The 18,480-nt window shown below is 43.1% G+C and overlaps 1 non-coding gene across 1 annotated transcript; it reads right to left on the bottom strand.

The window, feature by feature from the left end:
- Positions 1-2,945: 2,945 nt before the first annotated feature.
- Positions 2,946-3,018, bottom strand: TRNAK-UUU. The gene has a single exon. It is a non-coding gene; the product is annotated as a tRNA-Lys (tRNA).
- Positions 3,019-18,480: the final 15,462 nt, after the last annotated feature.

Here is an 18,480-nt window from a genome sequence, read left to right as displayed (position 1 = left end):
CTCTTGGTCAAGCTGTTTTCATCTACTTATACTTAGCTTCGGTATCGTACCCAAGAGAATCAGAATCATAAAAAGTACCTGGACCTGGATCTAAGATCACGATATCCGGAATCAGTGTTGGAGGTCGATTCGGATACCCCACCCTTATTATAGAGGAGAGTTTGGCACTTAGTTGCCCTTGGTTAGGAGGTTGACCCTCATAACATAAGGCCTTTCACTTGAAAAAAGAGGTTTTACCTATCCCACTATGTCCTTTGTTTAATACCCATTTCTAGTTTTTTTTCAAAAGAGGCTTTGCTTGCATTCAAGACAGTTGATTCAATAAAGTTCGAAGTTACTAGAATGTATTCTAGGTTAGAATTTCTTCAAGTCATTCGTACCGCACGAGATCAATTAAATACCGCTGGCGGATCCTGGAAATTCTTATCTAACTGGCACATCTGTCTTTTGCTCCTCTCTATATATACGTGCTTTAGCCCTGATTGCTTACCTAATTTTTGAATACTGAAAGAGAAAGAGATTCGATTCGTCTTGCTTATGTGCTTGCTTATTGAATTGAGTGCGGGGTAGATGCTTCTGACCGAACTGCTCTTTGCTTCACCCAAGATGCTGTTTTATTCTATGGATTATAGAAGTTAACATTCTGAAGGAAACCACGATTTCGTTAGTGTTTCGGGAAAAGGGAAATGAGGCGTTAAGAAAACGAAAACAAAGCGCCCCTGAACCTCTTCTTTATGGTCTCGTGGCTTCGCCCCTGAACCTCTTCTTTATGGTCTCACAATTCTATTGCCTGAACCTATTCTAATTGAATGGACTCTCCTTCTTTCACTGTAAACTTGGTCTCATTGCCCCTCTCCTCTTCTCCTCGAGCAACTTGACTAATCTACTCGGATCTTACAGAAATCAGTCCCCCCTGCAACTAGATACTTGATGGTGTACAATCCTTTCTTTCCTCTTTCGAGCGCTTGAACCAGAATCCCATTTTCTTTCCAACCCCTACCCTTTCCCTTTCAGTCAAGCCTTTGTTAGCCCTTTCCTCGAGGAGTCGAGCTGCCTATCTTCTCCTCGAGCCGCACTAGCCCGGCGATATCGATCTCAACCATTCATTACTTTATTCAATTCTATTCTAACTTCTAGTTTGGCTTGTCCTTAGCTAAAGAAAGATAGTTGGAGGCCAAAGACCAGAGTCTGGTTTTCACAAGATATGAAAAAGAGAGTCTTTGTCCTGCTATTCCCGGCAATAGCTCTTTCGAGGGAGGGTTAAAAGAGAGAGAGGATCGGTGCCCGCTCTTTCCCAATCTGAACCATGGGAATAGGCCTCTTACGGGTTGGAAGGCTTCCTTCAGTGAGTGCGCCTGTTCAACTGAAACTCTTGAAGATGCCGAATCAGAAGAAGCTAGAGAAAGATCAGTCTCAGCTAAAGCCGAATACGAAGACGCATCGACAGACGCATACGCAAACACCGGGGAATCTGCCGAATATGAAGTCAGTATCCGACTCAGAATCCAAAGATAGAGACGCATCTGCTCCCGAATCACCTAAAGCAGAAGTCTGAATCCGATGATGCCACTTGTTGCCATTGATGGCCGTTGCAGCAGCACCGGTGCCGGTCACATGCTTCAAAGTGGAAGAAAACGGATTGGTTCAAGTTTCTATGAGTCGACAGGAGAAGCACCGCTCAAAGGCGGCTCATTGTGCCGGTCATTTTGACCTTGTTTTATGAAAGGAGTGGACCTGACTCGAAGGAAAAACCCTCGAACCGAGGCGGTTGATGGGGAGCTTGTAGCTTATGGTGCTTCCTTCCCTGCCTACTATGTATACCTTTGACGATTTTCTTTCTTTGTTGACCCTGTTTTCCGAAGGTAGCTGAAATCCTCCTTTTTTCCAAAAGTCGATGAAAAAGTAGACGGGTATTGTTTTGTTCTTAGCTTGGCGCGCTTGCTTCCCTCTAAAGAAGCCCAACCGTAACGCTTTTCAGTCTTAGGTGAGAATCACTCAATTCTTTCTGTACCGCCCTCTCTCGCAGCAGTATTTCCCTCAGCAGCATATCTAGTTTATTCCGAACATCTATCTCATTTGTCTCCTGAACCAAACCTTTTATCCCGCTCCGCCCGAATCAACATCAAATTTGAGCTAGGTCAGTCATAGGGTTATTTCCAGTCTAGTCTAGAATCAAGCAAGACCAAACAAAGCTGAACATTAACTACGTATAAGGTACCTGTGAAAGCCCTGACCGTGGTGGACGCATGCACTCGCAACCCAAAAGGAAAGCGAAAGATGCCCCGCCCCTTTCTTTCTTCTTTGAAGCTGAATCAGATTATCTTCTATGCTATATTAAGCTGAATTGTTTAAGATTCCGGATTTGGAACTACAGCCTTAGCCCGGGAGGAGACTGAAAACTTTGGATTTGAACACGAAACTACGTCCCCGCTTTTCGTTCTCACCAGGAGCCGATTGCTGGAGAAAGCGATGGAACAAGATAGTCGTTTCTTTTTCTCTCTCTCCCGATCAGGTTTCGGTTAAGTAATCTGTCTATCCATCTGGTTAGGTTTCGACCAAAGTATGGTTGGGGTTCTGCAGTTGAGGATGAGGATTTTGGGGAAAAAGATTAACAGAATTCGGGCAAAACTCTAACAGGATAGGGAGGAGGAGTATACCATTGAGGATTAGTGTTGGTTATTTACATCCAAAAGGTGAAATTGCTGTAAATACTGGCTGTTAACTGCATGATCGACCGTCTTTCCCGTAAACTATTATGAGTTCGAGCTTGAGGACAAAGGGATAGGATGAAGATTTGCTTTTTTCTATCACCTTCGGTGCCTCTCTACTCCAACAACTATTCATCTGCTAAGATCTCGCCCAAATAGAGAAGTGAATCTAAAGGCCAAAGAGTGATCGTTGAACGCTACTACGCATCTTAAAAAGAGTCTCGTGTAAGGTAGGTTTGGGTATAGCAGGACTTGAACCTGAGACCATTAGGTTAAAAGCCCAATGCTCTACCAACTGAGCTATACACCCCAAAAAAGAAAAATAGGTGGGAGGATTGATGCAGAAAAGAAAAGAGGGCGGCCCCTCTTCTTCTCATCATATTCAAGGGGCGCGGCTCCGTATGAGGCTCGTACTGCAGAGCAAGCAAAGAAAACGTATGGGTGCGCGTTAGCACTCCCGCAAGAAAACGGCCTCGCTAACCCCTTATTGATTTCAAACTCAAGGAAAGCCTTTCTCCCTCCATATGAGAAAGATGCGCTCAAGCACCCAACCTATACAAACAAGGGGCTTGGGCTCGAAAGCCGGCCTTACTCAACAAGCACCTTTATTAGTCAGGTTGCTTCTTTCTACTCATTGAAGATTCTATCCACAAAAGAAGGTCAACGGGGGATACTAAAGTGGCTCTCACTGACACCATCTACGATAAGGTGAGGTCGTCTTTCTTTCCAGCCGCCATCCGGTTCTTAAAGCCTTAAATCAGGGAAGGGGAGGAGCTATATGTAATTAGGGTCTTTGTTGGGCGTTGTTCCGGTCTAGCACTCTCTTTTCTTTGTCAAATTCCGTCTTACCAAAGAAGACTTCTGCCTAACCCGCGAAGGCTTGTGAAGTTGGACCAAGTACGAAGAATGAATCTATCTCTGTGTACGGAAGTTGCTGGCCGCTCAACTGTTCGAGCGTTTTCCTTTCTCCTATTATTAGAGTGGGGTGGTTGGTTCCGATTCAAGAAGGGTAGAATACCTGGTCGAAGGTCCAGTACAGTAGGTAGTCGGCGTTTTCGTTTTGGCTCCCGAGCGAGAACAAGAAATAGGCGATGCACCATCCTTGCTGCTACATACGTTGACCTTGACTTGACAGATTCATCCAATGGAACCCACACTAAAAGGAGGACCACAAGCTCGGGGCTCGACGAAAGGGCAAGTATCAGCATGTTGAAACTGATTGGGGTTAGCAGTGAAAGAAAGAGCCTGACATTCATTTCTTCATTCATATTCATAGCTTAATCTACTAAAATCAAAGGGAGACCAGCCTCATCGTGGTAATTAGAGGACATCTTTGATCGTTCACCTCTAATGTGACACGTTCCCTCCCAGTTATATGATAAACGGGATCAGTCGTCCAGTGGGGCTCTTTTTCTTCTGGGGAGGCAAAGTAGTCCCCTCTACTGATCGAACCCCCTTTCTCTAAGAGGTCTTCGTAAACATGTTAAAGGGCTCCTGTCTTCGGCGGGTCACCTTTCCAAGACTGAGAAGAACATCTGGGCAAGGGAAAGCGCAGTGCGCCTGGTGCAAATGACTTGATTTTTTCATGATATACCAATCAGAATGGAGGGCCCCCGTACATGATTGATATAATCACTACATAGTGGTGGGGGTCGCTTGATGCGAGAGAGGCATGAGTTTCGATCTTGTGGTGTATTCGTTTGCAGTGAGTAGGGCCTCTTTCTCGTTGATCAGTTCACCTCCACTCGAAGGAAAGGTCTCCATTCCTATGGCGGTTTTGTCAACGAACGCGTCTCGGGCCGGGAACTTGATCCCCCAAAAAGGAAGGGGTCTCTTTCCTCGCCCGATGATAGAGGGCCAATTCTCGTTGCACAAGACGGTGCCCTCTCACTTCGAGTGCCTTCCTTCGTAGTCAAATCTGATGATACGCTTTGGCGATGTTACCTACCAAATCAAAGGCCTGCTAGGTGATCAAAATCGCTCAGGTCAGTGAGTACAACAGCAGTATCTCGCTCAGGTCAGTGAGATACTGCTGTTGTACTACTTGACTGGTAATAAAAAGCTTACGTAAAAACGGGAAGACTCTTCTACAGTAACCCTCTCCTATGCTACTGGTGGACTCTTGCACAGAAAGGCCGACAGAAAGAAGCAACCTTTCTTAGCGCGCTTTTCAAGTGCTTAGCTTCTGCTAGCGGCGCAAGGCCATAAAGTCAGTTCAGTTGGAAGCCTAAGCCAAGAAGGTACGAACGAAGTGACGGGCCCTTTTAGAGTTTGAGAGATAGGGTAGGGCGGCGGCTTGATTGTGATAGTAATTTCGAAATCTCTCCCCTTTTCTCTTAGCGTGCACTGTTTGCTTGCATGCCGCTTTAGGCACATCTCTCTTTCTTAGTTTCACGCTGCTAACCTAAGTCAGTCTTTTAGTAAGCGTATAGTTGCAGCTATTTAGTGTAGAATCAATTCTTTAGTGGACGCACCGAAAGGGCGGGATAAGACAAGGCGGTGGAGGTTGGTTGAAGATGATGTTAAGCGGCGTTCAGAACCAGCCTTGAAGTGAATGAATTTGAAAGAACGAAGAAGTCAGGAAATGAAACGACTCTTTCTTGCACTATATCATAAATGGATCTTCCCCTCCACACCAATCACAAGTTTTTCTCCATTCCTCTCGTATATCGTCGTAACGCCCTTAATGCTAGGTTTTGAAAAAGACTTTTCATGTCATTCCCATTTAGGTCCGATTCAGATCCCTCCGTTGTTTCCTTTTCCTCCCGCACCCTTTCCTCGAAATGAGAAAGAAGATGGTACACTCGAATTGTATTATTTAAGTGCTTATTGCTTGCCAAAGATCCTACTTCTACAATTGGTAGGTCACCGGGTTATTCAAATCAGTTGTGTTTTCTCTGGTTTTCCCATGTTCAAACTTCCGTACCAATTCGGTCGATCCGGAATGGATCGGTTAAATATTCTATTAGGGAGCCTGGTCTTGACTCTGATGTGTGGAATAATTCATTCTCGTTCGGCTCTTGGAATCACATCCAGCCGTGGTTGGAACAGCTCGCAAAATCCAACCACTTCACCTACTTCATTGCCCCCAACCCTTTCTCGTACCTCTATTGAAACATAATGGTTTCATGTTCCTTCATCAATTGGTTATTCCTCCCCGTTCGTCTCTCTTTTTTCAATTGCGGTCTCGATTAGTTTACAAGATTGAATGGCTAATTTGCCTCCGGACCCTAGATTCGATTGTTTTACAAGAATGTTGAGCGGGGTATGTAAGCTGTGTATCTGGGAGGAAGTGCAAATCTGGGCTTTCGCTTTTTTGCACCTTGTTTTGGTCTTGCAGCTATTGAAATGAAATAATAATCTCTTTCCCACCGAATAAAGATTGAATATATGTCCAATCTCTAGTGGTGGTGAAACCAACCAAGATGTATGTCGTCCGACCCGACCTCAGACTCTTTCTTCCCAACCTATTTGACCCTCTGCTGTTATTTAGGTGGTATCCCGAGATAGAATTCCTCCCGGGAACACACAAAAGAAAGATATGAACTGGGTAAATAGAGGAAAAGAGATGTTTCCAATTCATTCAAATCCGAAGCTTTTTCTACATCCATATGATCTACTAAAGTCGATCGGTATTGCCCATATAATGAAAGCAGACTAGTCCCAAGAAGGTAATAACTCCAACCTGTCCGATGCTTCTTCGGCCAAATACAATATACAAGTGGGACCTGCACTATGAGCAAGCTGTGCGTAAAACCGCTGATTTTTGCCGGTTTCGCAACAACTTGGTCGAAATGGGGTTCTACCGGGAAACCAGGGATTTTTGAGTTTGCGCCATTGGTTACTGGTCGAGCCACTGGAATGGAATGAGATCAGAATCTCTGGAGATCTTTCCTCTCCACTTACTCGTAACAGGCTTTCCCTCTGTAGAAGACGGATTCCGAATGGCATAAACCGCCCCGCCCTTTATAGTTGCGACTGTTGTCATGGAAAAAGAGTTTGTTTTCTGTCAAAGAAGCATGTGTTGTTGCTAAATGTTACAGCCTAAATGCTAAACTATTGACCCTACTTGTTCGGATGGGTGTTCACCCCAAAGTGTCCAACAAGTAAAGACTAAAGCAAGAGAAGATTCAATCACCTGTACGTTCTTTACAGTTAAAGAATAGTTTTAGGAAGAGGAAAGACATTGTCCGATTTCTTACTAGATCTTCAAAGAAGACTTCTCCTACTCCTCCTTCTCCTCCTTCTCCTTTAGGATAGGATTGTCGTTGGTCCTTCTTTCACTAATGAGATCATTAGATCACCATTTGATAGTAGTTCGCGCGAACGCGCGAGGGACGAGACTTTCTATCGCTTGCTTTTCACTCTCAAGACAGTGGTCTCTCTCTTCTATAAATAGAAAGCGAAGAAAAGCGCATGGCGCTGAAGTGAAGAAAGCTCAATAAAGACAGACGAACACGATGCAGGACATAGTATAAATGAGACCGCTGATCATTTCATAAACCATATATGCTTGACCTTGATCGATGCTTTTTGGGGGGTGACTCACCAACCGACCCAGCAGTGATCGATGATAGAATGGTACGAACAAATCCAATGACTTTGATTTGGGAGTTCTCCATTTTCTTGTCTCTTTACCCCTTTTGATATCCTTCTAAATGGAAAGGGGTGCACCTCCAGATGGGCAGGGACTTTGCTAAGCTGTTCGGCCACATTCTATTCCGATTGCCTTGAGAAAAGCATCCGTTTTGTCCTTCCCTTTTCCTTTCTCTCTTCTCCGTATCCTTTTTCTTAATTACAAGGGACTTTATCCAGATTGTAGACAGAAGGTAGTTGGTAAGGGATAATGAGTGGTTGTGGTACAGGCAGGGTGAGGGGTTGAGTCGGGATTTGAATCAAAACTCTATAAAACGTCAAGAATCTAAGAGTTTTCCCTACCTGGGCGACAGTATAAAGAAGAGGGAATCCGAGAATATGCGAGACTGTAAAGAAAGAAGAGGGAATCCGACCCCGGCTTCGCCCGAAGCATGTGAAGGAACGAGCCTTGTCTACGAAGCAAGTTCAGTCAGCGCAGAAAGAGTCTGCGAGTGTGTAGTTGACTAGTAGTACCATTAGCCTAAACGCTCCGTATCCTTTGCGGCCGCCATTCTAATTCCTTCGCTATTGGAACTATGACTCCCGCTCCGTAAACTACACTCGCTGCCTCCTGGGTCTCGTCTCAAGCTGTGGTATAGACGGAGTTTCCTGCCTCTCATTACAAATCCAGACAAAGAAAGGGTAGCTAGTGCCCTTAATCGAATGACTTGAAACACTTCTCTGTAAGAAGCACTATTGGATTGGTTGCAACCACACCTACTCTTAGTCTAATCTTGACCGACCTGGGCTTTTTAGGGATTCCCTGAAACCGGAGCATCTTGTATTTCATCAAAACTAGTTGGGCAACCCCGGAATCTCGAGCCACGTGGCGTTCCAACCAAGTTCCAACAATGAATGCAGCTTCTCCATCAACTGCAACAAAAGAATGGATTGATTAAGGTAAGGTGACAGAATGGTATCAGGAGACGAAGGAGCGAAGCAATGAATGAGACAGAGTTGCAGAGGTTCAGGAGTGAAAGAAGGTGAAGGAGAAGATCAAGAATGAATAAGAAGGAGTATTGTGTTGATCTTTTACAGTGAATGAATAAATAGTCAAAGGAGAAGATCAAGAATGAATCTTTCGTGTTTACAGTCTCGTAAATTCATTCAATCCGGTTCAGGAGTTCAGTCTCAGTCTCTCTCTTGCCTTTAATTTCACATTACCTCAATCTAAAATAGCCCAAAAAATAGGGGAAAGCATCGATTTTCTAATAAATGGTCCTTACACGAAAAAGAGTGAACGATATTCCCTTTATTCTTTCACTGTAAACTCATTCAATCAGGTTCCGGGTTTCATTCATGTTTCGTCTTTCCTTCCCGGATTTCACTGTAAAGAAACGATCATTAATCTTTCGTCTTTCCTTCTTCAGTCTCATTCATCTTTCTTCTTCTTTTCTTACATACAGTTCAATCAGTCAAAGGTTTAAGGTTTCGTCTTTGTTTACAGTTCTTCAAGTGATTGAGTTTACCTCGTTCAATCTGGTTCGGTCAGAAGGAGTTTACGGAATAGGTGAAAGAAGAAATAGGTGTAGGTCAGGTAATATCGGTTCCGGTTCAGGTTTTCGGTCTCTTTCCTTATTAATTAATTACCTCTAGCCAAAAATAGCCCAAAATCCCGGGAAAACGTAAATTGAATTTATTTCAGCAGCTGCTGTTAGTGAAAAAGCTCTGACAAAACTTGACAGTTATATGAAGCATCAAAAGAATAAATTTCCTATGCAGCTGTTAGTGAAAAAGCTCTTACGAAACTTTATAGTTATATGGAGCATCAAAAGAATGAATTGAAGCAGCAGCTGTTAGTGAAAAAGCTCTTACGAAACTTGACAGTTATATGGAGCATCAACTAAATCATAAATGGTCTTTACAGGAGGAGTCTTTGTCTTTGATTTCCTCTCCCTGATAGTTGGTTTCGTCTTTCCTTCCTATAAACTCTCATTCTTCTTTCGGCTTTCCCTTCTTCGAATAACGAACTCGAACTGAAAGGTCAGGGAATAATAGAGTCAAAGGAGCTTGACCTGATTCTCAGCCAGCTTACTTACCCAGTTTAGTTCAACCCTCCCTCGTTCAATGACCTCAAAAATAGGGAATATCGTCAAAGAGTGAAATTTGTCTCATTCATCTTTCGTATTGATCTTTGACAGTGAAGGGAGAGTCAAAGAGTGTTTGAATCATCCTCCATCCAGTTTACCTCGTTCAAGAATCAATAGGTTCAGGGAGAGTACATTAGCAGCTTTCCCGAGTGTTTGAATAAATAGGAGAATTCTTGCTTGTTTCTTACAGTCGAGTAAAAGAAAGAAAGGATCAAGATCAGTTCCAGAATAAATAGGTGAAAGAAGGAGAGAGAGTCAAAGAGTGATAGTTTACGAGGTTCATGAGTAAGTAGCTCGAGCTCGAGGAGAAAGATCCGTTCAAGAATAACGAACAAAAGAAGAGAACGAATGAATTTCATATGCTTTACCAAGTGAAAGAATAGTATAGTTCAGGCGCCCGAGATTCAGGAGTGAAAGAAGGCAAGGTAATGAAAAGCTGAATGAGTAAGTAGTGAGAGGAGAAGAGGATAGGTTCAGTCTCATTCATCTCTCTCTTTTCGAAAGGTTCCGAAGTTCACTCTCTAGAATCTTGAGTTTCGTCTTGACTTAATAGTTAATTTACCTATAGCCCAAAATAGCAAAAAAAAAAAAAAAAAAAGGGTAAAGCATCGATTTTATCCAAAAAATAGACGGAAGATAGAAAAAATGAATTAATGGTCTTTACCGGAAAAAGAGTGAAATCAGTCCCATTTAGCCTATTTTGAACGAAAATACAGGGAAAATGGACGAAAATGGTCCAACAAATAGACAGAAGATAGAGTTTTTTGATTAATGATCTTTACACGAAAAAGAGGAAAATCTGGGAAAATGGACTCTTTTAGCCCCAAAAATAGGGGAAAATGACCAAAAATACTTCAAATACCTCAAAAATATCCCAAAAAATAGACAGATGATAGAATTTGATAATTAATGGTCCGTCAGAGTGAAATCAGTCTTGAACAAGGGCCGGCTTCTGTTACCTCAACAAGGTTCTTCGCATTCTGTTATCATTTCCAGTTGGACGAGATTAATCCAATTTAAGGAACTCTTTCCATTTTGTTTTTTAGGGCTTGGAGCAGATTCAGCCTTCCTTCTTTCTTCTCGGTCCGCTTCTTTGGCTCCTGATCTTGAGCTCGCTTTTCTTGGCCTCAGGCTTGGCTTCTTCTTGGAGTCCTTGCCTTTTCGAGACTTTAGGCCCTTGCCCTTTCTTTCTTTGCTTGGTCTCGACTCCCCCTGGCTAAGTACTTTCATTCAATCTAGTAGGCTAGCTACCTATTCTGCCCCTCCCCTCAGTCTTGGCCATTTTGGCTAGGTTGTAGCCTGTTTGCTTGAGGCTCATCAACATGTCGGACCACAACCGGAAACCCTCCCCCTCCATTCTTCCTGAAACTCGTCCTCAAAATGGATCTAATTGCAGTTCACGCTCCGCCTTCTTTACGTCTTTTGGTCTGCCTAACCAGCGCATCTTTCTCCGAAGAAGCAACCCGCTTGCTCGAAATCTGTCCCTTCTGTTTGTTGTGTAACAAGGCGTCCACACGATTACGAGTCTGCTCCCAGCCTCTTCAAGGACACTAGCCTACGGTTTTTTTCCCACTAGCCATGGCTTGGCCGAACCTTTGGCTCTGATACCCCTTGTCATGGCGCTAAGTCCTTCAAGCCCCCAAACCGGGGCACCCTGCTAACCTAACGGTCCGCTGTAGCAGAGTAAGCTTCAAAAGCCCTTTCGAGATTCTTAGTCAAGCCTCAACGCCCTGCAATCTTTCTAAAGCGCTAACGCCTTGACTTTCGATTTGGAAATGCAAATGAAAGAGTCAGGTGTATTCTCGTGGCTTTCGCGCTGCTCAATCCCTTGCTTTGTTCTCGAGTCAGGGGCCTTTGTTTCCGCCTTCATTTTGTCGTGCTGCTATGATGTAATGTGCAGTCGTCCCGAGGCAGCAGGATGTATGGAATAGGGCTCCCTCTTTTCTCTCCCAACAAGTCCTTGATAGATTTCGAGTCGGGAATAGAGTTGTGGCTTATTCGGAGCTATATCACAATTCATTCATTTTCGGAGCTGTTCACGAAAGGTGGCATGGGACATCTGTCGGTGGCGGGAGAGTCTGACATCCAAGCGAGAGGTCAGACTAATCCAATTCATCCTGGTCCGATCCAAACGGATCTTGTTGAATGAACTGATCCATTGTAGTATGCCCAATTAGTTCATTTTTGCCTACTTGGACCCGCCTTCCTTTGACGACTCTTGAGATATAGTGGAAACATTTTGTTATGGTGGAGAGTGGGGAGTGAAAAGACGAATGCAGCGGAGAACGACCGCATGAATCGGAATCCACAACGAGAAAGACAGACGACCGAGAAAGAAAGGCTCCACGTTCTCCAAGTGGTTGATCTTAGCGTGCTAGTCGCAGCTGAATTTCGGTATAGTGATAATGCTTTCTTTCTCTTTCTTAGCGCTCTGCTCCCCCTTGTATAGTAAGGGGAACTCTGGGTATAGTATAGTAAGGGGAACTATTTTCTCTGACTTTACTCAGCTTGACCTACATGACTCAACGGTTAGAGTATCACTTTCATACGGCGAGAGTCATTGGTTCAAATCGCAGAAGACAAGTGAAAAGTATCTCGAGGTTTCGCCGCTTTGAAACATTTTCTAAATCTCACTAAAATCGTGGTTTTTCTCTCACAACTCGGGAGGTTCTGCCAGAAAGAGTTTGGGATTCAATCGTTTGGTCTTTTGAAGTTCCTTGAGAACCTGATTGATGAAAACCCGCATTTTGTAATACACGTAGATCTGCAGATCTAGTCTTTGAAGTTATTCGTTTGTGTTTCGATTCCACAGTTTAGACGGAGGGAGACGTTGTTGAGTATGTGGCTTGACTTACTCCAAGGTGACTCAAGTCTTGATTGAGCAGTCATTTTTCGTAGTCACGGGTCCTGCTTTAGCACCATTTCCCATTAGAAACTGTAGAGGGCGGTTTGTGACCTTCCAATTTTCTAGGGGGTCGTGAGAGATAGCAAAAGGATGCATCCATTTCTAGGCTAATTGTCTTGTGGATGCTATCCATGAGGTAGTTAGACACGCCCTTGGGGGATTGGGTCTTTTAAAAGGACTCCATCTGCAGGGCACAAACAAATTCAAGGAAAGTGATAAGAAAAGGAACCACTACAAGGGGAGTAAGATTCAGATTACCTTGTTGATCGAATATCTCAAGGCAAGAACATTGTTTGAGATTCGAATCACTCCACAAGCAAGATCGATCATGTCTAGCTTGAATGATTCTTGTTGATCAAATATCTCAAGGCAAGAACACTTCCATGAGATTCGAATCACTCCACAAGCAAGATTGATCATGTCGAGCTTGAATGATTCTACATGCAACCTAAACTACATAGAATTGCAAAGAAACTTAGCCATTGGCTAAAGAAGAGCACAAATGCTTCTTTTTACTATATTTTTCAAGTCTCTTACACATACAACATACATGGCTTTATATAGCCTCAAAATGAAACTACTAAAGTCATTTCAAGAGTTGTAACATTCATACCTAATGGCCATAATTAACCATTATGTAATTGTAACCTATAGTAAATAATGTCTTAAAATACATAAATGAAATACAATAACTCTAAATTGTAACCCACCCAAAATTTATAACAATCAAACTTCATTCTTCTTCAATGTGGCATGAATTGAAACATCTTTTGATAATTTTGACAACCTTTTCTTCACATCTTCATTGAAGTATATTGTATGATTGATGTCTTTTGGTTCATATCAGAAAACATGCTGTTTTTCTAAGGTTGGGTTTTGAGATGAGAGTAGGATACACACAAGAAATCCGTTGTCTAGAGAGAGTAGAGTGATCTCAAAGAGTTTTCTATTTTCATATTTGAAACACTTTAGATATTTCTATCAATATAGATACCGTTTTTCGAATCAAATCAAACTCTCTTTCTCATTTACTGCCACTCAACAACAGCAGGTCTTAGCTCTGCACATTCCTATCAATTTGTTCTTTCTTTCAGCTAAAGATGGTTATGATCTGGTATGAGAGTCCAGGTTATGCAGATATAGTAGCGATACAATCTTCTGGATCTATAGTTGCTGATATGATTACTGCATTAATACATACGATTGTCAAGGATCGCAAAATGGAATGGAACCTCTAAATGTATATGTTTGGAAGATGAGAATGCAGTTGCTTCTCAAAGAACAGGATCCTTTTTTTTCATTCTTGAGAAAAGAGAAGCAGATCTGGCGCTAATGGCTTCTTCAATCAAGTGAGTGATGTTGTTGTAGCCAAACAACAAAAGAAAGCATATGAACAACATCAATAGTTGTAGACAAGAAACAAAAAGTTCTTCGAAGCTATGCTAATGGTGGTCAAGGATAAGGTACTCGTTTCAGTGGGAGACATTGAGTCCACATGAGAAAGATGGGAGACTCCCCTGTACCTCTTTAGGGGAATGTATGAGTCAGTGACAATGGTAAACATTATCTTCGGCAACGGTTTTTTCCAAGCAAGATGCTTGAGGGGACGATCGTGTATCAGCACTTAGACAAGATGAAGAAGATTCTCAAAGAATTTATAGGAGAGTCAACCCTATACAAAAGAGTGATCAGTGACCGGGAAGTCCGCTTCAGTCATTTGAGTCTTTGACAACCACTCTCTCCTGTGAAACTCCTCCTTGTTCTATGATTGATCCTCCCATTTTCTTTAGGCTCCGGCTAAAAAGAGATTTGAACAGCAGTTTGAAAAGACTAATGCTACGCAAAAGAATATGTTTCAAAACAAAGAATAAGCACTGAGAAGGACCTGAAAAACATAGATAGAGTGTTGGTCCTGCAAGAAGAAAGGTGATAAGAAAAGGAACCACTACAAGGGGAGTAAGATTCGGATTACCTTGTTGATCGAATATCTCAAGGCAAGAACATTGTTTGAGATTCGAATCACTCCACAAGCAAGATCGATCATGTCTAGCTTGAATGATTCTTGTTGATCAAATATCTCAAGGCAAAAACACTTGCTTGAGATTCGAATCACTCCACAAGCAAGATTGATCATATCGAGCTTGAATGATTCTACATGCAACCTAAACTACATAGAATTGCAAAGAAACTTAGCCATTGGCTAAAGAAAGAGCACAAATGCTTCTTTACTATATTTTTCAAGTCTCTTACACATACAACATACATGGCTTTATATAGCCTCAAAATGAAACTACTAAAGTCATTCCAAGAGTTGTAACATTCATACCTAATGGTCATAATTAACCATTATGTAATTGTAACCTATAGTAAATAAAGTCTTAAAATACATAAATGAAATACAATAACTCTAAATTGTACCCCACCCAAAATTTATAACAATCAAACTTCATTCTTCTTCAATGTGGCATGAATTGAAACATCTTTTGATAATTTTGACAACCTTTTCTTCACATCTTCATTGAAGTATATTGTATGATTGATGTCTTTTGGTTCATATCAAAAGGTCACTTGAGTTTTGAGTGCCGAGTAAAGGGAAACAAAAAGCCATGATGATCAGAAAAAGGTAGTCTTGGTCACTACGTTGGCCCTGTTTGCCAACATTTCCAGATAGTTGGTGGATCGGGTCCTCACATCAGATTTTCTTCCGAAAGGCAGAATTTGGTACAGATATGATTGAAGAACTAGGTTCTGAATATATGGGTAATGGCACTTCGACTGTAATCAGAGGCCGAGGGAATGTGTAATTGCTGTTGGAAAACAGAAAGTCAGAAGACATATGTTGATATTTTCTTTCTTTTTTATATCTGAAAACTACTCTCGATGATCAGAGCCTTGACTTTGTTATTAGTAAAGCGCGGGAGCGTTCTAGCAGCTTGCTTCAAAAAGCTTGACTTGACTTTATTATTATTCAATCAAAGGGGAAAGGCTTTTTTATAGATGTTGAAGAGGTGAGGCAGGGGCTGCTTCTTAGCGCTCCAGGAAATGAGATTCTGACCAAGAACAAAAGCCCGAGGTAGAGTGTCGGTCGTCAGGGCAGCCTGCCTTTTTAAGAGTAGGGGCTGAATAGTTTCATTCTAAAGGAAAGCGAAGAATTCACCTTTAGTCAATAGGAGCCTTACTTCCCTCTTTGGGACCTCATCACTGAAATGAAAGCGCAAAGAAATTGCTTGATGAGTTGCCGGGCGTAGCGCAGAGCAGTCTCGACGAGATAAGAATTCCATTTTTGAGTATACTTTGTTTGGGTTAGGCGAAGTTCAGAGGTAGAGCGAGATACCTCCATGCCGAGAAAGTAATACAGCGGATGAAAGAGAGAGAGAAATTGGTTGTCAAGCTCCTTGATGAAATCGAATCAAAGAGAAGAATCATTCCCGGTTAGAATGTTTCACGTATAAAAGAAGGATGAGGCAACGACCATGACGTCGACAAACAAAATCTCAGAATCCCCACGGTTCCACTGTAGTCGGAACCCTTTATCCAAAATCAAGCAGTGAGAAACAAGCTAAATTTCTTCAAGCAGGGTCCCCTTCTTAGCTCTTGGTACCTGCTTTAGCCAATTGAAGCATATAGATCCGTAAATAGCTTTCTTGAGCTTGCATACCAACAAACAAGTTATAGGATTCCTAGGAGAAGATCAGCCTGGAGTTAGAGGAGGCTGAATAGAAAGATATTCTTGCGGATCCCCGCTTCCCTTATCTTGTTGAAAGGCATTCTTCACGTCAAGTTGATTGAAATCAGGGCATTTTGATTGCAGCCAAGGCAAGAATGCCACGAATGGTGTTTTAGCGGGCAAATCTTTCCCCTATCTTTTAAGGGGGTCGACTCAAGATTTTGGAAGGAATCCTTTAGCTAGCTTTGTATCTCTGACGCGAGCCATATGCTTTATGCTTGATCTTGTAAATCTACTTGCAGCCAATGGCTTGTTTCCGGCAATAAGACTCAGTCCAATCTTCTTTCTTCTTTTTTTCCTTCTTCCTGCATAGCATCTCTCCAGCAAGAATGATTTCAGGCTGAAGCAAATGATTCAGGTGAATGAGAAGATTGAACTAACATGAGGTAAGCTCTCCTGGGAAAAACTCTTTCTAAAGACTCAAATTCTGCAACGGGAAAGGTTGAGAGGATCGACGAACCTGAGAGAGGGATCTAGAATCTGAGGAAGCAACTGGTCCCGACTGCTGATCTCCTGAAGTAGTCCTAGCCTGGGCAACAACATAATGGTTTCGCCGCCGAGAAGAAAGATGCTGTGTCGGGTGACTGGAATCCTCTGAGGTCAACTGAACAGGCTGACAATCGGCAGAAGATGCTGAGCAAAGCTGCTGGCCTGAAGAGTGGAGCTGATCCGTAACATCAACTGCAGAAGAATGAGGTGAGAGTTGATGAACAGGAGATGGCCGCAATACATCTCCATCACCATTCTCCCCCGGGGCTGATTAATTAGGTTAAAGAAAATATGAGGCGACCTCATTAAAGAGAACATGAAAGGATAATCAGAATCTCTTGGATTTCACGTCATAGCATCTATACCCGGACTGAGCATATCCAAGAAATAAAGAAGCGGTGGCCTTGGGGACAATTTGGCTCTTAACTGCGCAGGAATATGAACAAAAGAAAAGACATGTGTGTATGCATCCACTTGAAAATGCCTGCAGGATGGTACTGCCTCAGTCAGAAGTTCGTGAGGTGCCGCTGCTGCCTACCTACCTATTACCTCTCGATTCACCCCCCAAAAAAAGGAGAGAGATGTCCCGTCCCTTCTTTATGCACATCCATATAAATAGCCAGACACAAAGGTGTACAATCCGGTAGGTAATAATGGGTTCTTCTTGTTTATTCACTGATTGTTCTCTTACTTGCTCTAGTGGCTGGCAAACGCCAACCGAGAGGGGAGAACGAATGGCTCAAGAATCGGCTGGTTCCGAGCGGATTCATGGAGCTGTTGGATTATCGTATCAGTAGAAGAAGAGGATTTAGCTTTCTTAGCTTAGGAAATGACTGAACTTTAAAGACCGCCGCTGGGAGGCGAGGGAGTCACTTGTCTGGTTTTGCGGTGCACTCACTCCCGTTACGAGAATGAAATGACGCCCCAGGTTGGTCTAGTAATTAGGGGTCGGCCTGAGATTGATTGAAAAGGCAGCCCAGCCGCCCCCCGCCTACCTACTCGTGCTAGTAGCTCGATCGGAGACGAGTGTGGTCCGGCGGAAAAACATAAGTCGTCCCTCTCGACGTGACACGTGAATTGCTCAGTAGTGCTTCGCCACTACCGTAGCTGGCAGAAATAGCTTAATGGTAGAGCATAGCCTTGCCAAGGCTGAGGTTGAGGGTTCAAGTCCCTCCTTCCGCTCAAGGCTTCGTCGTTTAGTGGTAACAAGTAGAGTGCATAAGCACCCTTAGAAATAGGGGCGAGACCCCTTGGATAGGGTTACAAACCAATCAACCTAATAAGAAGAAAGAAAGGTCCCTTTTGTTTTAGCGCGCAGTGTACTAGTGAATAGGAAAAGCAGATTGAGATTACTAATGACAGATGGAGGTTGAGTCTCGAACATCTTTGGTGCCTCACCCTTGTCTCCTTCGCCTACGACTGCTTAGAATGCTCATCCTATCGATTCAGAGGCATAGGTACTCCCTCTCTCACAACACACTCGTCGAAACGAAAGAAACCTCCCGACATAGAGAAGAGATATCGACATCTGGGGACCCGAGATCACCCTTCCCTTTCACCTGAACTGGTCGAGAGAGATTAACCCGCACCACATACATTTTCTAACCTTCGAACCGAAACCCCCTCAGATGGAATTCCAGAACCTAAACAACTCCGTTGAGAGCTCCTTGACCGGGTAAAGGGAAGGTCCACCAATGATTGATAGGACATTCCCACCCTATCCATCTCTTTCTACCTCATTACACTAATTAGTTGTTACTGATTCATTCAATCAAGGCATAGACCCCCACCCACTTCTTTGTCTTATTAGCGCAGGTGTTCGTCAATGATGAAAGCCGCTGAACTTCAGACTCGAGTTGAGAAAGAGGGCTAGGCCCTGGAGAGGAGGGCTTGATGGGACTAGGGAAGACAGCTGGATTATAGAGC

The sequence above is a fragment of the Cucurbita maxima genome, unplaced genomic scaffold, assembly GCF_002738345.1.
Source record: "Cucurbita maxima cultivar Rimu unplaced genomic scaffold, Cmax_1.0 Cma_Scf00093, whole genome shotgun sequence".
Taxonomy (NCBI): domain Eukaryota; kingdom Viridiplantae; phylum Streptophyta; class Magnoliopsida; order Cucurbitales; family Cucurbitaceae; genus Cucurbita; species Cucurbita maxima.
Note: the sequence above shows the minus strand (reverse complement) of the source record. Positions and strands in the feature narration are given on the sequence as shown.